This window comes from Manis javanica, chromosome 3 (genome assembly GCF_040802235.1).
Source record: "Manis javanica isolate MJ-LG chromosome 3, MJ_LKY, whole genome shotgun sequence".
Taxonomy (NCBI): Eukaryota; Metazoa; Chordata; class Mammalia; order Pholidota; family Manidae; genus Manis; species Manis javanica.
Genome location: NC_133158.1, coordinates 194,350,138 through 194,365,958, shown reverse-complemented (window position 1 = coordinate 194,365,958; position 15,821 = coordinate 194,350,138). Strand labels below are relative to the sequence as shown.

The 15,821-nt window shown below is 44.2% G+C and overlaps 1 protein-coding gene across 6 annotated transcripts in view; it reads left to right on the top strand.

The window, feature by feature from the left end:
- Positions 1-15,821, top strand: part of TRIM2 (tripartite motif containing 2) — a 191,314-nt gene that overhangs the window by 84,752 nt on the left and 90,741 nt on the right. The window contains exon 1 of one of the 6 annotated variants that reach the window (XM_073232567.1): positions 3,089-3,223. The exons of 4 other annotated variants lie outside the window; for them this stretch is intronic. The gene's annotated coding sequence lies outside the window, so the exon portion shown is untranslated. Of the gene's footprint in view, positions 1-3,088; positions 3,224-15,821 lie in introns of those variants that run through there. One more of the 6 variants, XM_073232566.1, reaches the window with a different exon arrangement.

Genomic DNA, 15,821 nt, shown 5'->3' with positions numbered 1-15,821 from the left:
ATATTAGCAGATAAGTGGAAACACTCTACATGTCCATCAACTGATGAATGGATAGGCAAAATTTTGTATATTCATATAATAGAATAGTATCTGGCAATAACAAGGAATGTAGTACTGATTCATGCTACAATATCAATAAATCTTGAAAAAATTTTGCTAAGTGAAAGAAGCCAGACACCAAAGGCCACATATTATAGGATTCAATTTGTGTGAAATGTCTGGAATAAGCAAATCCACAGAGACAGCAAATGGATAGTGTGTGCCAGGGGCTGGGGTGGGGGTGAGGTGAAGGGATGGGGGTGACGAGTGTGTATGAGGTTTCTTTTTGGGGTGATGAAAATGCTGTGAAATTAGGTAGTGGTGATGGCTGCACGACCTTGTGACTATACTAAAAACGCCTTCACTGTGCACTTTAAATGGTTGCATTTTATACTATGTGAATTATATCTTAATAAAACTATTATATATTTTTAAAAAAGAATACTAAGTGGCTCAGAGAATCTCTAAGAAATTCAGGGAATCAGTCCTGAAGGCTACCCATCTGGCAGCAATACCTAAATGATACCCCCAGAAGGTTCCAGAGTGAGCCCTAGCTGTGCCCCTCTGGCACACGCACAGGCACCTGTTTGGCTGGCTGGCTACTAGCTACTTTGCCTGTGCTGGCCCTAAGGGTCCAGACCTCTGTAGCAGGCCCCACCACTTCACAGAAAATGGCTTCTCTAGAGTGTGCTTTCTCACATTGTTTTCACCCAAACTGAAGTCTTAGTGTCTGTGCATGCGAATGCCAGAGCCTAGGTCACAGCTTCAAGCCCTAACTGCAAGGGCAGCGGAGGGAGCACACTGTGGCAAGGCAGGCAAGACTCAAACAAATGTCCACTGTGCCACACTTCTCTCAATGGGTGTGCCTGGCAAATGGTTTCAAAGTCATAAAATGTAGGAGTTAAGCGGTTCCTCAGAAGTTCATCTGCTAGTCTGACCATTTGGTCCAAGGACTGTCACCTTGTCAAAGGCAATGGGCAATTTCTAGCTTTATCTTGCTTGCCTTTTTAAGCATTTTGAATATTCATCACCCCTTTCTTAAGCATTTCTCTTCCCTATTTGTGCGTCATCCCTTCATGTACTTTTCTAATCATTTCTCTGATGCTGCTGCTCATTCAGCTGCTCTCTCTGTCCGCTTAAAACTGGTGTTTCTCCTCATCTCCATATTCAGTCCTCTTACTAATTCAATGCACACTGTGTGAATGTTATGGGTTGAACTGTGTCCCTCCCCAAATTCATATGGCGAGTCCAACCCCACTACCTCAGGAAGTGACCTTATATAGAAATAGAGCAGATGTACTTGGTTAAAATGAGATCACAGGGGAGTAGGGTGGGCCCCTAATCCAATATAATTTATGGAGAGGGGAAATTTAGATTCACTCACACAGGGAGAATGCCACGTGAAGACTGGCATTTTGTTTCCCTACAAGCCAACGAACTACCAGAAGCCAGGGGAGAGGCCTGGGACAAATATTTCCCTAGAGCCTGCAGAGTGAACAGGTCCTGTTGACACACCGACCTTCGATATCTAGACCCCAGAACCGTGAGACAATAAATTTCTGTTGTTTAAGGACCCCCAGTCTGTGGTGCTTTGTTAGGGCAGCCCTAGCAAAGTAAGCGAATTTTTCTTCACTCCTGTATTTACCTTCTGCTTTTAAGTGGACGACTGCCTAACTTGTATTGCTAGCCGGAATACCTCAGAGAACCGTGGGCTGTCTTCCCTGCTGGGACATTTGTATTTGGATATCCCACAGAAACCACTAGCTCAGCTTGTTTAAACTCAATCCATCATTTCTCTGCACCTCCTCCTTCACTTTTATCTCGCGGTGAATGGTACCCACTATCCACCCGGTTGCCCGTGTCAGAACCTGGGTGATAGCCTACAACTCCCATCCTCTCTTTGTCACCAGACATCAAACCCGAAAGGTTCCGCCTCTCTTACGCCTTTCCTGCCTATTCCAGCCCACCTCCACTCCCTTCTAGTCCGCCTGCCCTCCTTACGCCTTCCCAAGTACTCTTTCTGAAACAAATCTGATAGTCACGGACCTGCTTAAAAATTTTCAGAGTGCCCCTTACCTTCCAAAGGTCAAATCGCAGAGCTCAGCTGGTAAGAAATTTGTAGTCTCACTCCTTGGCATCCTCCAGAACGTGACCCCTCACCTTTGCTCCTCTCCCCTGCTTTCTGCAGCAATAGACATTTCGATCTTGCCCCTGCCAATGTTTCCTCATTCTACCTGATGCCTGCTCAGTTTCATAACTCAAATGCAGCCTCTTCTGGGAAGCCTGCCTTGATTTCCAGGATGATTTAACACCTGCTTCTATGTTCCCATAATCCTCTGGGCGTACACTCTATCATGGCAATTTCACATGTGCTCAAATAGGTGGTCTCCTTCCCCCCTTCTCATCCCTGACTGCAGTCCCCAGTAAGGCACTTGAGAGTACAGACTTCAGGCTTCTCCCAACTTTCTGGTCTCAGCCTAGAGGCTGGCACCCAGGAGGCACTCACAAATGTTTCTAGAAGGAGGGAAGGCAGGAGGGGGAGACTTCCTATCCTAACCTATTTTACAGAGTAAAAAAAAATGAGAGCCGAGGGGCAGTAATTGTTCATCTTTTTCAGGGCTGATGGTGTTGTTGACTCATTGTCAGAACTTAGGTTAAGTAAACGCAGAGATTTTTTTTCTTCCTCTCTCACATTTCCTCTCTCAGGAACTGTGATTGCTTTTAATAACGAACTGTCCCGTAACGGAGGCTGACCGATTTCAGCTCTCTGAGCGCCATCAAACTGAAGGGACAGAGTTTGCGTTCGCCTTCACAGGAGCGGCGCGGAGGGCGCGTTTTCAGCAGACCTGCAGGCCGAGCCAACCCCCTTTTTCTGCCCCTCCGGGCTGCGATTGGCCCTTCCCGGGAGGCCGGGCGCTGGAGCCATCAGTCCTCGCACCGGGAAATCTTTCTGGAATTGAGCACCAACTTGCGTGTTTGCGTGCCTTTTGTGCGGGGATTGGCCGCCGTGGGGGCTTGCAGGGCCGCAAGGGCCGGGCAGCATGTAATCCAGATCTGCCTCTGCCTCCGCGGCTTATGGAAAACAGATGTCTCTGCGCGGGGCCTGAGCACGGGATGGAAATGCCCAGCCAGGGAGCCTTTCGGGGCCGAGGACCCCGACTGCAGCCTCCTCGCGATCCAGCAAGTAAGCAGCTCTTCCTCCGCTCGTCTGTCTACACAACTGCAGCCTAACGCTCAGAAACCGTCGGCGGTACAGCAGTTTCACCCTCGGATCACCCCGGCGGCGCGAAGAACCGGACGCGCGGAGGAGCGGCGCCATCGCCGGCGTCGCCAGCCCGCAGTCCGGGACGGGGAGCGCGCCCCCGGCCCCGGCGAGGGCGCAGGCAGGGCCGGAGGCGGAGTGCCCCCGGCAGCTCCCGCTCCCGCTCCCGCGCCTCCTCGCCGCCGAGCCAGCGCCGTCCCGCAGTAAGTCCGGGTGCGCGCCGCGGCTGCCACTGGCGGCCCGCGCTCTGCCCACCGGGCACTGTCCCCTCTGGGCAACGTCCGGCTGGACCGCAGAGCGGCCACTTCCGGGTCCTGGCTGCGCAGGTTCAAGGCCGGCTTGAAGCCGGCGCGGGTGCTAGCGCGGGGCTGCGGGAGCTGTCAGCTGCGGAAGTGCACAACCTTGACACTGCCGCACATCAGGCCAGGCCTGCCGAAGTCTCCCGGGGGACCGCGATCCTCTGCCATTCCTGAGGTCGTTGCGCAAAGCTTAGGGAGTGAAGCTTTTAACTCATTTTGCACTGAGGGGAAAGAACGATATTCTGCAGTCTTAAAGCAGTAGCTTTAATAATTGTTGAAAAGATGGGTTTTCGCCTCCTTCTCTCTCTTTCACTCCCCTCCCAATCCCCGCCTTTTAACTTCGGTCATTTCCCTAAAACTAACTACTTAAATAGATTTCTTGCCTCATAGCCTCGACTCTTATGCTCTGCCCAAGTTCAAACTACAGTTCTAATTTATAAAGGGGAGGAGATGCTGATTTTTGAGGGTTTACAGGGCTTTTTTGGTGGGTACATATTTATAATGAAAACCATGTCCCGTGTTGAAAACCTCATGCTGCAGATAATTAGGTAGAAGGCTGGGGGTGAGGAGTAAAAGGTTTTGTTGCATGAAGTGCCTGTCAGATCCAGAGCATTCTAAGAACCTAGATTCCTTCCCACCTGTATGTAGTTCAATGCCAAAGAGCAACTGGTTACTTCTTCATCCCTTTTCCCAGAAATCACTAGCCTTAATTTTTGAAATAGAGACAGCTTTAGATGCAAATGATTTCTAAATAACTACTTTTAAAACACTTAGAGTCCCAGATATTCGAAGATTAGGTTAGTCCCTTGGGTAAGAGTTGTTCCTGTGGCAGTGTGCATACACCAGTGCCTTTTTTCACTAAACTGTTTTTAGCCTCTTTTCTTCTAAAAATGGAGATTAACTTACATGTCAATATTTTTAGAATATAGCTATGGGCTTGATGCTTGACAACCTGTATTTCCGGGTTCCGGGTTCCTTTACCAGGGTATGGGAGGAAGTATGCGCTTGGTTAACTACCTCCCAGCTCTCCTTGACCTCTAGTCTCAGATTTCCACTTGACTTCACCCTTGGCAGATGTAGTACCTGCCCTTGAGCTGAAAGAAACAAAGGAGCAGGAATGATTCAGAACATTCTGACTACCACAACCTTAACCAAAGACACAAAGTACTTTGTTTAATTCTTTATGACGCATATTATGTTTCCTTCCTCTTCAAATTTAGGTACATCCAAGCAAGTAAGGACCAATTAAAAAACAGAAAACTCCACCTCCCTTAGAACTAATATGCATTTGAGTCTATGCAAGGTCACCTACACTACTGAAATGTCTTTATGGTGGGACAATCAGTCGTGTTGTGGACTGGGTGCAGAACAGTCAATGCCCACAGTCTCCTCACTGGCCTCATATTTTCACATTCTTTCCTCTGTCGTCTTATCCCTTTTCTTCTACCCTTTCCTATCCTGTCCCTTTTAGGTACTTACTGTGACTGTATTTTCGATGATGGAACCTAGGAAATCATTACTTTTCAGTGTCAAGGTTTGTTTAGATGACAGTGTCCCTTACCAGCATTCTCAGAACATTTTTTTCAAATCCTGTCTTTATTTTCCTGGAAGAGCCTGTGTCTGTTCAATCTACCATTGGAAATTCCGTGGTATCTTTCAAAAGTAAACATGGTACCTATATCTTGAATTATTTTTCTTGCATATTCATTTCCACATTTTTCTTGTATGGTTTACTGATTGATCAGTTTATTTCTTCTTCATACTGAAATGCAAGTGGAAGGAACTTCTCGTAAGGTGATGGATATACATGGGCTAAGGAGTGTCCCTGAGACTTTGCAGTATACATTCTGACCTTTACTTTGGGCTAACTTCTGTCGTTGGAATTCCACTGACTATTCTAGAAAGAGGCTGGATATTTACGTTGGGGCTCAGGAACGATCTGTTTATTTGGCCTTTTGGGAGCAGCGTAACTCACCACCTGGAAGTGCTGCTTGATAAGGATTTGTCTATTCAACGGAAATAAGCCCCATCGGGTAAAACAGCACTGCCCAGGGAACCTTTGAAAATGCCATCCTGATACCCTGAACTCCTGGGGAGATAATATCATCAAAGACTTTCTCCTCTCACGAGAACAACAGTACTCGGTTTACAGCAAGTCCATCTCGGACTGTGAATTCCCAAAAGACAACTTCAACTTGATTTGTCCAGGCCCTAAAAGTTTACGCTGGCAGGTGCTGGTGAGACGCTTTTGATGTTGCTGCTAATGATGCAGATAAGAACAATAACAGTTTTCCTGTGGGGTTGCATGAGAAAATGTAGTTCAGGTTGTCTGTGAGAGAAGCTTTTCTGACCTGTTATCTTAAAAACCTTGAGTCAAAGCTGAGGTACTGTCATACTCCATCACCAACAGTATTTCTTAAGCTCATATATGTTAGAGCTTAGGCCTGATATGCTAGTTTAGTTTATTATTTTGTCTGGAAGAGAAAAGTAGGTCTTTGATATGGATAGTATTTGTTCTTGTTAGAAGAATTGGCAAGTCCCACCTTTGAGATAAGTAAGTAAGAGGAACATGGAGTAAATCTCGTGATGCTGAGCCACTGTTTTACCAGCCAATCAGCATTTTTGAGAGTTTAGTGGAAATTTAACCTCAAAAACTGAGCTTTTGTTGGTAAGTATTTTGTCTTACTAATACTGGTTCCTTCCTATGTAAAGCTATGATTTTTGCATATCTTGCCTTTGAAGCTCATCTTAATCCTTGAACAGAAATATCCTTTCCCTAGAATTTTCAACACATTTCTCTTTCTTATAACATATTAGATGTCTAGTTGAAATGTATTTAGGCAGAAGGGCTAGCTAGGGAGATTAGGATGTGTCCTTGAGTCAAAAACACTGCATATGTCAGCATCTTTATTAACTTAAGATTTAAAAGTGCTCAAATCAGAAGCTGTAGATACAGGTTCACTTCTGCCTTAACTGCGGTAAAATGAATCAACCTACCAAGTGTGGACCTCTGGAGCCAGAGTGATTTGTAGAAATATGGTAGAGGCAGTGGAGTTCTGAGCAGTGAGTAGCCTTTTAAATCACCATCTCCTTATTGTAACTATTTTTCAGGTTTCAGAATGTCTGCCCTTTGAGGGATGTCATCTTTAGTTTAAATGTAGTCATTGATTTAAACCAAGATATCAAGAGAGGCATACATTTTTGCTCACCGGTTTCTCTCCCATTAGGATCAGGACTAGTATTTTAGCCTCTTATTGATGACCTTTAAGGATGATGAGTTTGAGGACCAGGAAGCAAACAAAAATGGAAAGTCTCTCAGCTTAGGACTCCTGAAGAAAGAGATCTGACATAACACCAAAAACATGAAGTATTAGACCCAGTTTTGTTTTAGATTATTCTTTCCAACTGGGTAGAAGAAAAGGAAGATGGTTTTCAATCCCAGTGTCCACCAACAGGATTTGTTGAACCAATAGTATGTTTCAAGACCCCAGCTTTATGATCTGCAAAGTACAATTGCGTATAAGGCAGAGTGTAAGCCTGGAAGGAATCTTCGAGCCTTGGTGATCCCTTTAGATGTTAGCGGGCTTCCTTCTCCTACCTGTTCACTGATTTCCTCACCTGGGAAACCAGCTTTAAGGCTGTGGTAGGACCTGATTTCCTCACCTGGGAAACCAGCTTTAAGGCTGTGGTAGGACCCTCTCCTGAGGTCAGCTACAGCCACTTCCTGGAGGAATCAGGATGGCCCCTTGACAAAGATTTGCTTCCTGGGGCAGTGAAAGGTGTGTTCTTGGCTTTGCTGAAATAACCCAGGTAAAGTGGCACTTGCGGCATAACCCTGCGACTCCTATTCAGTGCATGGCTGTAGTCCTATATGTCCTAACCCAGGAACCAAGCAGTTCAACAGTGACCAATATGACCCATGATGGGGGCATGGCTGGAGGGTAAATCTTAGATATTTTTGAGCTTCGCCTTAATTTAGAGGATGAGATCTAGTCAAGAAAACAGCCTCTCAGACTAAACAAAGACAGAACTGCCTCTTCTGTTGATCACATGCAATTTATTTAAATTAGTGTCACATTCAACTGTGGTGTCAAAGTATATTATAAAACTGCCTAAAAGGATGAGTTTGCTGGGCCTTTGCATAGGCATATAGGAGGGATTAGCCACATTGAACAGGATTTACATTCTTGTTAGCTTGCCTGTATGTCCTCAGCTATTGGATGCAGCGGGAGAGCACACATCTATCTTTTTAGCTGGGCAGTCTGCCTTAGTTATGATTCTGCTGGGAATTAAAGTAATGAACTTGAAGCATAGGAGGGGGAAGAGAAAGGGTAGGAATCTGCAGGATACTCAAAAGAAGGGAAGCTGGGGTCAGTTCTGACATGTCACACTTTTTTTTTTGTAATTCCCATTTAGCAGTACTGTTTGCCTTAGTAGCCCAGGCTGTCTCAGTGTGTAGCAATCTCCTCCTATCAGTGAGTGAATTGTCTCCTTGCAGGTGTGGGGCAGCTGGCTCCCTTTTGTTAAGCATATGTCCAGGGTTTCCTCCACTTACCCTGTGCATTGGGTTCTGCTTATAAAAGGCAAAATAATTGCCAGATTAGTCAAGGAGGTTATAAATCTGAACCTTTATGAAATGTAAGCACATATTTTGGATACTGCCTTTTTTAGCATGGCCAGTCAGAAATCACCCAAGGAGAGTGGATTAAAACGGTACTCAATGGGCTAAATGTTAGTGTCTTGATTGCTGCAGGAAACATGGCAAAAGTTAGGTGTCTTTCTCTTCTAAATCTTAGCCAATGATGAGGCCACTGATGAAACCAAATTTAACAGTCACAGAATGTGGTCTCCAGATTCCTGGTACCATTAAAAAGTCTTTTTTTACAAAGCTCTTTCCATTTTAGAGAAGCAATTCTTTGCTAATCTGTTGTGCCACTTGATCTTAAACAAATGAGCCTTAAATGATAAATGCTCTCTTTTGCTCCAGGTCACAGGGAAGTCACACAATCATGTTGTACCTTGAGGTGATGTCATTCATTGTCATTTGCTTAGAGGAAGGATAAGCAGAAGCTAAGTGCAGTCTTTGTGCTGTTCTTCCCTATTTTTGGCCATCAGGTAGCAGTTATCCTTTGAGTGTCCTTTATCCCTTTCCTACACAAATATCTCAATCCAGGAACCTAAAGTACAAAACAATTGATGCCTGAAGGCTAAAACCCACTCAGAGCTGCCAAGTCCTCCACCAGAACCCTATGAAAAGATCTAGGAGCCTGAAAAGGGAAGAGGCGGGAGTGAGGGGCATAGGGGGCCCTGTGCCGAGTGTTCCTTTATCATGTGACATCTACTTTAATATCTCCACTTCACCTACAGACCCCACAGAAGAAGGTATGTTTTATTCATTTGTAACACAATTTCACTGAAAGAAAAACAACTGGATTTCTCAAGGATTTCCTCTACAAGGTTTGCACTTGTAGTCCACATAAATTGTTATGCTTAAACAAAGGTTCTGAATTTTTAACAAGCATCTATTACAGATCAAATTCATCCTACTTTCTAACAAGCCTTTACATATCAAGAATGGGAAATAATTAAGAATTTGCTTTGAATAGTTAAAGTAGTTTCTGTACTAAGAGGAAGACAGATTTGTTGGGGTATGAAATTCTGAATTCCATCTGCATGGGAGCTGGTTTTCATTTGTAATGTGGTACAAAATATTCTTGGCATGTTTGGGACTTATTCCACACACAATGCTTTATGCTAGAACTAAATCTAGATAGAGCTAAATAGTTTTCTTAGATTTTTTTCAGAACCATTTCCTCATCATCAAGTCCTTTGGATTCATGCACCCACTGAAGTACTGCCAGGTCTTTCTATAAGGAGTTTATAATGAAAGAGTCTATAATGAAAGTCATCAGTCTTCATTATTCACCAGGCAACTAGTGTCTGTGGAGGGGTGGTCAAGGGGGACAGGAGTTCCCCAGCAGACCAAAGGGAGGGAGTCATTCCAGGTAGAGACACTCTGATCTCCTCTTTGTGTCCAGTATTCCAAATTTTATACATAATGGCTGCTGCGTAGTTATACTCTTAATATGCATGCTGTATTTGGCGTTAGCAATTTAAGTATGATCACTTGCTTCACTCGAAATCACTTGCCAGGGCATCACATTTGTGGAACAAATATTAAGGGTGAGATAAAAAAGTTAATTTGACCTCTTTAAAACAAATATTTACGTTAAAAACAAGAACAAGTCTAAATTCATATGGCTGGTTTTGTAGGGAAAGTTTGGTGGTTTGGGGATGTGAATACTTAACAAACACATCGACTATGTTGATTTGCAAAGCTTGTCTTCACTGGAAATTGGAGTGAGGGTTGGCTTTTCCTTGATTCAGTATGCTCATAGGGTGAACCATACTGACATCCTAAATTGACAGAGGTTGACTTGCTTTTTGTACTGCAGGCATATTTAGCAATTTTTTTATTTGGGAGTGGGATAGCAATTCTTGATTAGCTTTTAGTCTTGAAACCAACAAAATTGAATTACCAAAAAAAAAAAAAATACACCCCAAGACAAAAACATTAAACTCTTCATTTAGGCATACTGTATTACCTACCTTGTGGATTTATGGCACCAGAGCTGATTATATTGGGACTGTCAGTTATTTCTTCCAGGAGCCTGGGGTACTGCATGCCTTAAGGGAGATGGAGGTGACTGTATGCTATCTGTCTTTTATTCTGAAGATAACCCAACTGATCTACCAAGATGTGTTTGCAGTTTTCTCCATCCCTCCTCCCACTCTTTATTAGTAGTGAAATATATTGGCCTCTGTGGCATGAATCTAGAAGAACCAGCTCACATGGTCCAACCCAGAATTTCATCAGCCGAGCAGCCTACTAGCTTAGCTAACTCAGCACTGAGATGATGATAATGATTTAATCTCACATTTGAGCGAATCTTTACCTTCAAAAAAGCACTTTCACATAATTTATTCCATTTTATCTTTACAACTCTGGGAGGTAACAGAGGCTAAAATTGAGAGGTAACATTTAGAGCCAAACTAAGGCTCCAGGAAGTCCAGTGACTTTTCAAGTAAAGGGAGACTTAGGATGCACACCTAGGATGTCCTGCTCACCAAACCAAATGTTCAGTAACGCTTGATAGGACGACATGTGATAAGATCATGTAAGAACTATGAGAAGCTCCAGTTGGATGTTTTACTAAGGAAACAAATCTAGGCATATGTCTGGAAAAATGGCCTTCCAATAAAGATTAGTCACTTAAAATTTAATTCTCGACCCAAGAATATCACATAGGAAACCATTTGGGAACTATGTGAACAAGACATAATCAAGTGTTGACTTATATGACAGAGACGATAAGTACAGCGACAGTTCAGAGAGAGACAGAGGAAACCTCAGGCCAAAAGATATCAGGGAAGTGTAATTGAAGAAGAGAGGCTGAAGTTAGAGCTTTAAGAATGTGAAAGATTTAGATGGAAGAGAGAAAAGGGTAGGGCTTAACAGGCTGTGGGAATGTCCCAAGCAAAGGTGGGGAGCCACAGTCCAGATGGGGGACCAGCAGGGACACATGGCTGACAGGAGGACGGACTGACCAGAGGCCTGGGTAGGGAAGTCATGGGAATTAAGGTTGAATAGGGAGGATGGGCCAAATCAAAGAGGATCGTTAGTGCCAGACAGAAGCACAGACTGATGTTTAGGCACCGCAAGGGGTGCCTCTGTGAGGATCTATGTCCAAATAAGGTCACATTCCTGGGATCTTGGGGACTTCAACATGGCTTCTTAGGGAGGACAAAATTCAACCATAACAGGAGCCTTTAAAGAGTCTTGGGCTGCAGCATGAGAGGAGGGAAGTGGTTTGAGTGAGGATGGTCTAACAACAGAATGCAGAATACGCTGGAGCGGAGGGAGCATCTATAGGTTGGGAGCGGAGGATGGAGAGAAAGGTAAAATCTGTAGACATTTCCAAGGACAAGTTGAAGAGATTTAAGTACTAGCAGTGCTAATCCGTTGTACATCTAGAACATGAGAGTTTACAGAGTATTTGTATGTCCTGTGATCTGATGACTGACTATGGGATGACACAGAGGCTGAGTGGTGTCTTCAGGCCTTCTTCAGGGAGAAGGACCAGTGGTGAGGTCATCCACACCAGTAAGGGCAGCTGGCAGAGGCAGCCAGCGGCATGTGCAGAGTCCAAGGAGGTGACAGCCGCCTGGAGATACGCACTGTGTCACTGGAAATCTGAACCCACTGCCCTCTCTCTAGACATAAATTTGGAAGTCAGACGCATCCAAGCATTCTGTTAAGTCTGTGAAAGCAGCTGAGATCTCATAGGGAGCAAATTTAGAAGAAGAAAACAGTGGGATTGGTATTTTGCCAAATTCCCAGAATTAGAGGATTACTAATGAGTCAAGACAGCATTTAAGGAGGCAGACGAGAAGTGGGGAAGTTCTCCACTTCCAAAGCCAAAGAAAAATCAGGTTTTCAAGAGAGCTTTCAGTGCCAGGCGACGTAGGAAAGTAAGGAGAGAACAGGAAGAGCACTGCGGGGTCAGCTGGGCGAAGGCTGTGGTTTTAGTGACATGAAGACAGTGGCAAGAGAAAGTGTCAGGGAAAGGAAGGAAGGAGAGAGGACTGCAATCACAGGGTGGCCGGATTTAAGGAAAGGGCCAGGGGACTTGTATTTTGAGGTGCTGTTTTCCTTGGATGCACTTTATGTGTAGTAAATTGCACCCTTTCTAGTGTTCAATTCTATGAGTTTTGGCAATGCACACAGTCTTGAAACCACCACCACTTTCAAGATAAAGAATGATTACATCATCCGTGATGTTGCTTCACGCTGAGCGGCTTTTTGAAAGGGAATCAGAGTGTATTTGGAGTCAGAAGGGAGGAAAGGCTATGCTAAAGGAGAAAATGATGGCGCTGAAGAGGGAAGGAAGGGTTAACTGAGGGATCGTGACCCTGGAGGTGGTGAGGAGGCTGATGGGCAGCTCAGAAGGGGTTAATTCTAGTGAAAGGAAGATTTTCCCCTTCCTGTGAGTAGAAGGGAGGATGAAGGCGTACATTCAGGGCCTACAATACCTTTGAGGGGTGAATTCCTAAAGTCCGCCAGCAAAGCCATTTCCTCCTGAGCAAGATGTTAAATGTCATATTCCATAACTTCCGCCTTGGAGGTATTATTTCCTATTGCAATTACTGTCTGCAGGAATTACATCAAAGTGGAAGACAGGCACACTGCTGGGTTTTCTTGGGCTGTGTGCCCAAATCCTGCTGCCATGTAATACTGTAACAATTTTAGAACTAACAAGTTCAAAATTCTTTAAAGTTAAGTGCAGCTGCATCTTCCGCATCAGTGGAAAAATTTGGCAGCAGAAGTGGCTTCAATTCCCATCAATGCGTGTGACAGCCATAAATGACTCATTGTTGAAGAGTAGTTTCTACAGACATGTCCTCAGGGCATGATTTGGCAGAAGAGATTTGCTTCTCATAGTGTTATACTTTTGACTTAAAATCACCACCTGTAGTGAAGTTCCCTGCTGACATATCTAATGTCACATCTATCCTCATCTTTGCCATCCCACTGCTGTCACTCGATGCAGGTGTGGGAGGCAACATGGTGCTGAACAGTAATTGTCTCAAACTGGGGGTTTCATGAGTGGGTTGGGAATCAAGTTACAGGTTTGCAACCAGCCTATTTAAAAAAGGAAAAAGAATAGAAAACAGAGAGCTAAGTGTGATCTCATTCAATGTTAGTTTCCGTGAAATAATATATATTTATCTGTACTGGACTGCAACATAGAATTTGTTCCTACTGTGGGTCACAGTCACACACAGTTGGGAAATTCAGGTGTAGAAGTGTATGGATCCTCTACTAATAGTGTGATCCTAGGCAGGTCACTGAATGTTCTTGTGGCTTAGTTAGACCCATAGACTGTCAAATGGGGATAATAGTAGTATCTATTTCATATGGTTGTTGAAAGGGTTAAAGACAAAATGCTTGAAATGCATTAGGACTGCTCCTGGCTAATAGTCAATACTTATTATTACGAATTCTTTTCCTGAATCCATCAAAAGCTCAAATCTTTGTTTCCTATCCAGACGTTTCTTCTGAGTGCAGAACTGTGAACCCAGCCACCTGCTTGACATCTCCCCATTCATTCCGCAAGCATCTCTAGCTCAACATCTGCAAACTTGAATTCAACTCACCACCACCTTGTCTCCCTAGTCCTCACCCCTCCCACTGCCCTCACCTGCCCCAAGCACATACACTCCCCTGCTGCTTCTCCTGGATTCACTTTTCTTTGAGGGGTGCCCCCATTCACCCCTTACCTTGGCTGCTTGAGCATATCTCACTGATTCTTCCAGTGAGAGAATTCTGCACCCGGATCACCACCATCACTCACCAAATTCATGAAGTTCTGCCCCAGCCTTGCCCCATTGCCCATACTTGGGCGTGAGTGTGTATCCCTGTGCTCACTTGTGTCAGGTCTTGGCTGCCCCAACAGTAGCACATTTTTCCCCTCTTAGCCTCGTTCATCACTGTGTCCCAAGCTCACTGCATGCATGACGTTATAGTATGTGGTCACTAAATGTATCCCTGATGAATGAATGGGTAAACTCATGTAATTACTTCCTTACTCGTGTCCCTGCCTCCTCTCTTCCAGGAAATTCACCCTGTTAAGGGCAACAGATGAGTTCCTTTAAGACAGAGTTCTGTTACTCACCTGTGCTTTGCAGGATGCTCTGGACAGTGCAGTCTGCTAACGCTGGCAGTTAGGACCACCTACAGAGTGGCTCTAGTTAGTCTCCAGCCTTTTCTTCTATCTTTCCCCACCTTGTACCTGATACCATGGAAAACCAGGCTGTTTTCATTCCGTGTGCCTATCCCTGCTGACTACTTCTGCTTGGAAACCCCTAACACCTTAACTGCCTCCATTTTACCCACTCATCTTCACTTGTCCCAAACCCTTTGAAGCCCTCTCAAATGCCTCCCTCATGACAATTCCAGAACTTTTTCTGATCCATTTTTTAACAAATAAAAGCAGGTTTCCTCAATCCTCCTTTGCAGCTGTACAACTTGCTGTGGGATTCTCTCCTGGAGAAGATTGTTCTTTACCTACCAGCTTATTTACACATTTGTTTTTGATGGCAAGTTCTTTGAGTCTGAGGACTGGATCTTAAATTTCTTTGTAAACTCAAAAGCGTGTTGAACATGATTTTGTTTGTTTCTTGTAAGTGTTAAGAAAATGAACAGAGCTGAAAATCAGCCAGGTCTGGGCTCCTTTCTATTTGCTGATTTAACGTTTTGGGCTAAAGTAGGATGAATTGGAGTTTAACTCTTGCCTTTGATTTGTAAATATATATTTCATTAACTTTACATTGGCACCGTGTTATAATCACATTGTCCTAGGTATTCAATAAGCATGTTTGATGATGATTAATTAGCAGTTTGGTTTATTTTAGAACTAAAATACTTCCCAGTCTGGTGTTTATGGTTCTTACCTATTTGGTGTGCATACTAATAAAACAAAAATGAGTTAAGAGTCAAAGCATATGAAGTGTGAAGATGTAAATGCATCAACACTTTGGTGGGTGAAGGTTGTATATGTACATACATGCATACCTACTTTACATTATCAAGCAAAAAATCGGAAGGTCAGGACAGTCTATGAATGGTCTTAGAAGTACTGAAACCTAATTTTTTCTTTTTTTCAAGGAATGGAAGGTCCCTTGGTAATCTGCTCTCCAGCTCTATCCCTCTGTGACCTACAACTTCCCCAGTCGTGCAAACATGAGGTGGGCCATCTGCCACTGTGGAGAGTGTGCCGGAATGGTCTCAGGAGCTGGTCCTGGGTCCAGATGAACCAGAGCTTAGTTTCTTTAATCTACATGAAATGGACCCTCCTTCCTCCAAGCAAAAGGGCCCAGGCAGTTGGTCATTTCTGGCCCCCTCACTTATTTGTTTTTCTGCCCCTCTCTCCATCTAACCCCTAAATTAAGGGTGAACCTTAAGGTGGTGGTGGCAGTAGCTTTTGTGGGTCTGAGTCCACCCTCCAGACAATACTCAAAAACAAATCAACAAGCCAAATAAACACGTAGTGTTTAGGGAAAGTTTGCCAGTTCTCAATTATTTATGTGCTTTGGTGGATACTAACCTCCAAAGTTAATAAGGTACAACATGTGGCATAACATTGCACAATTTGTACCTA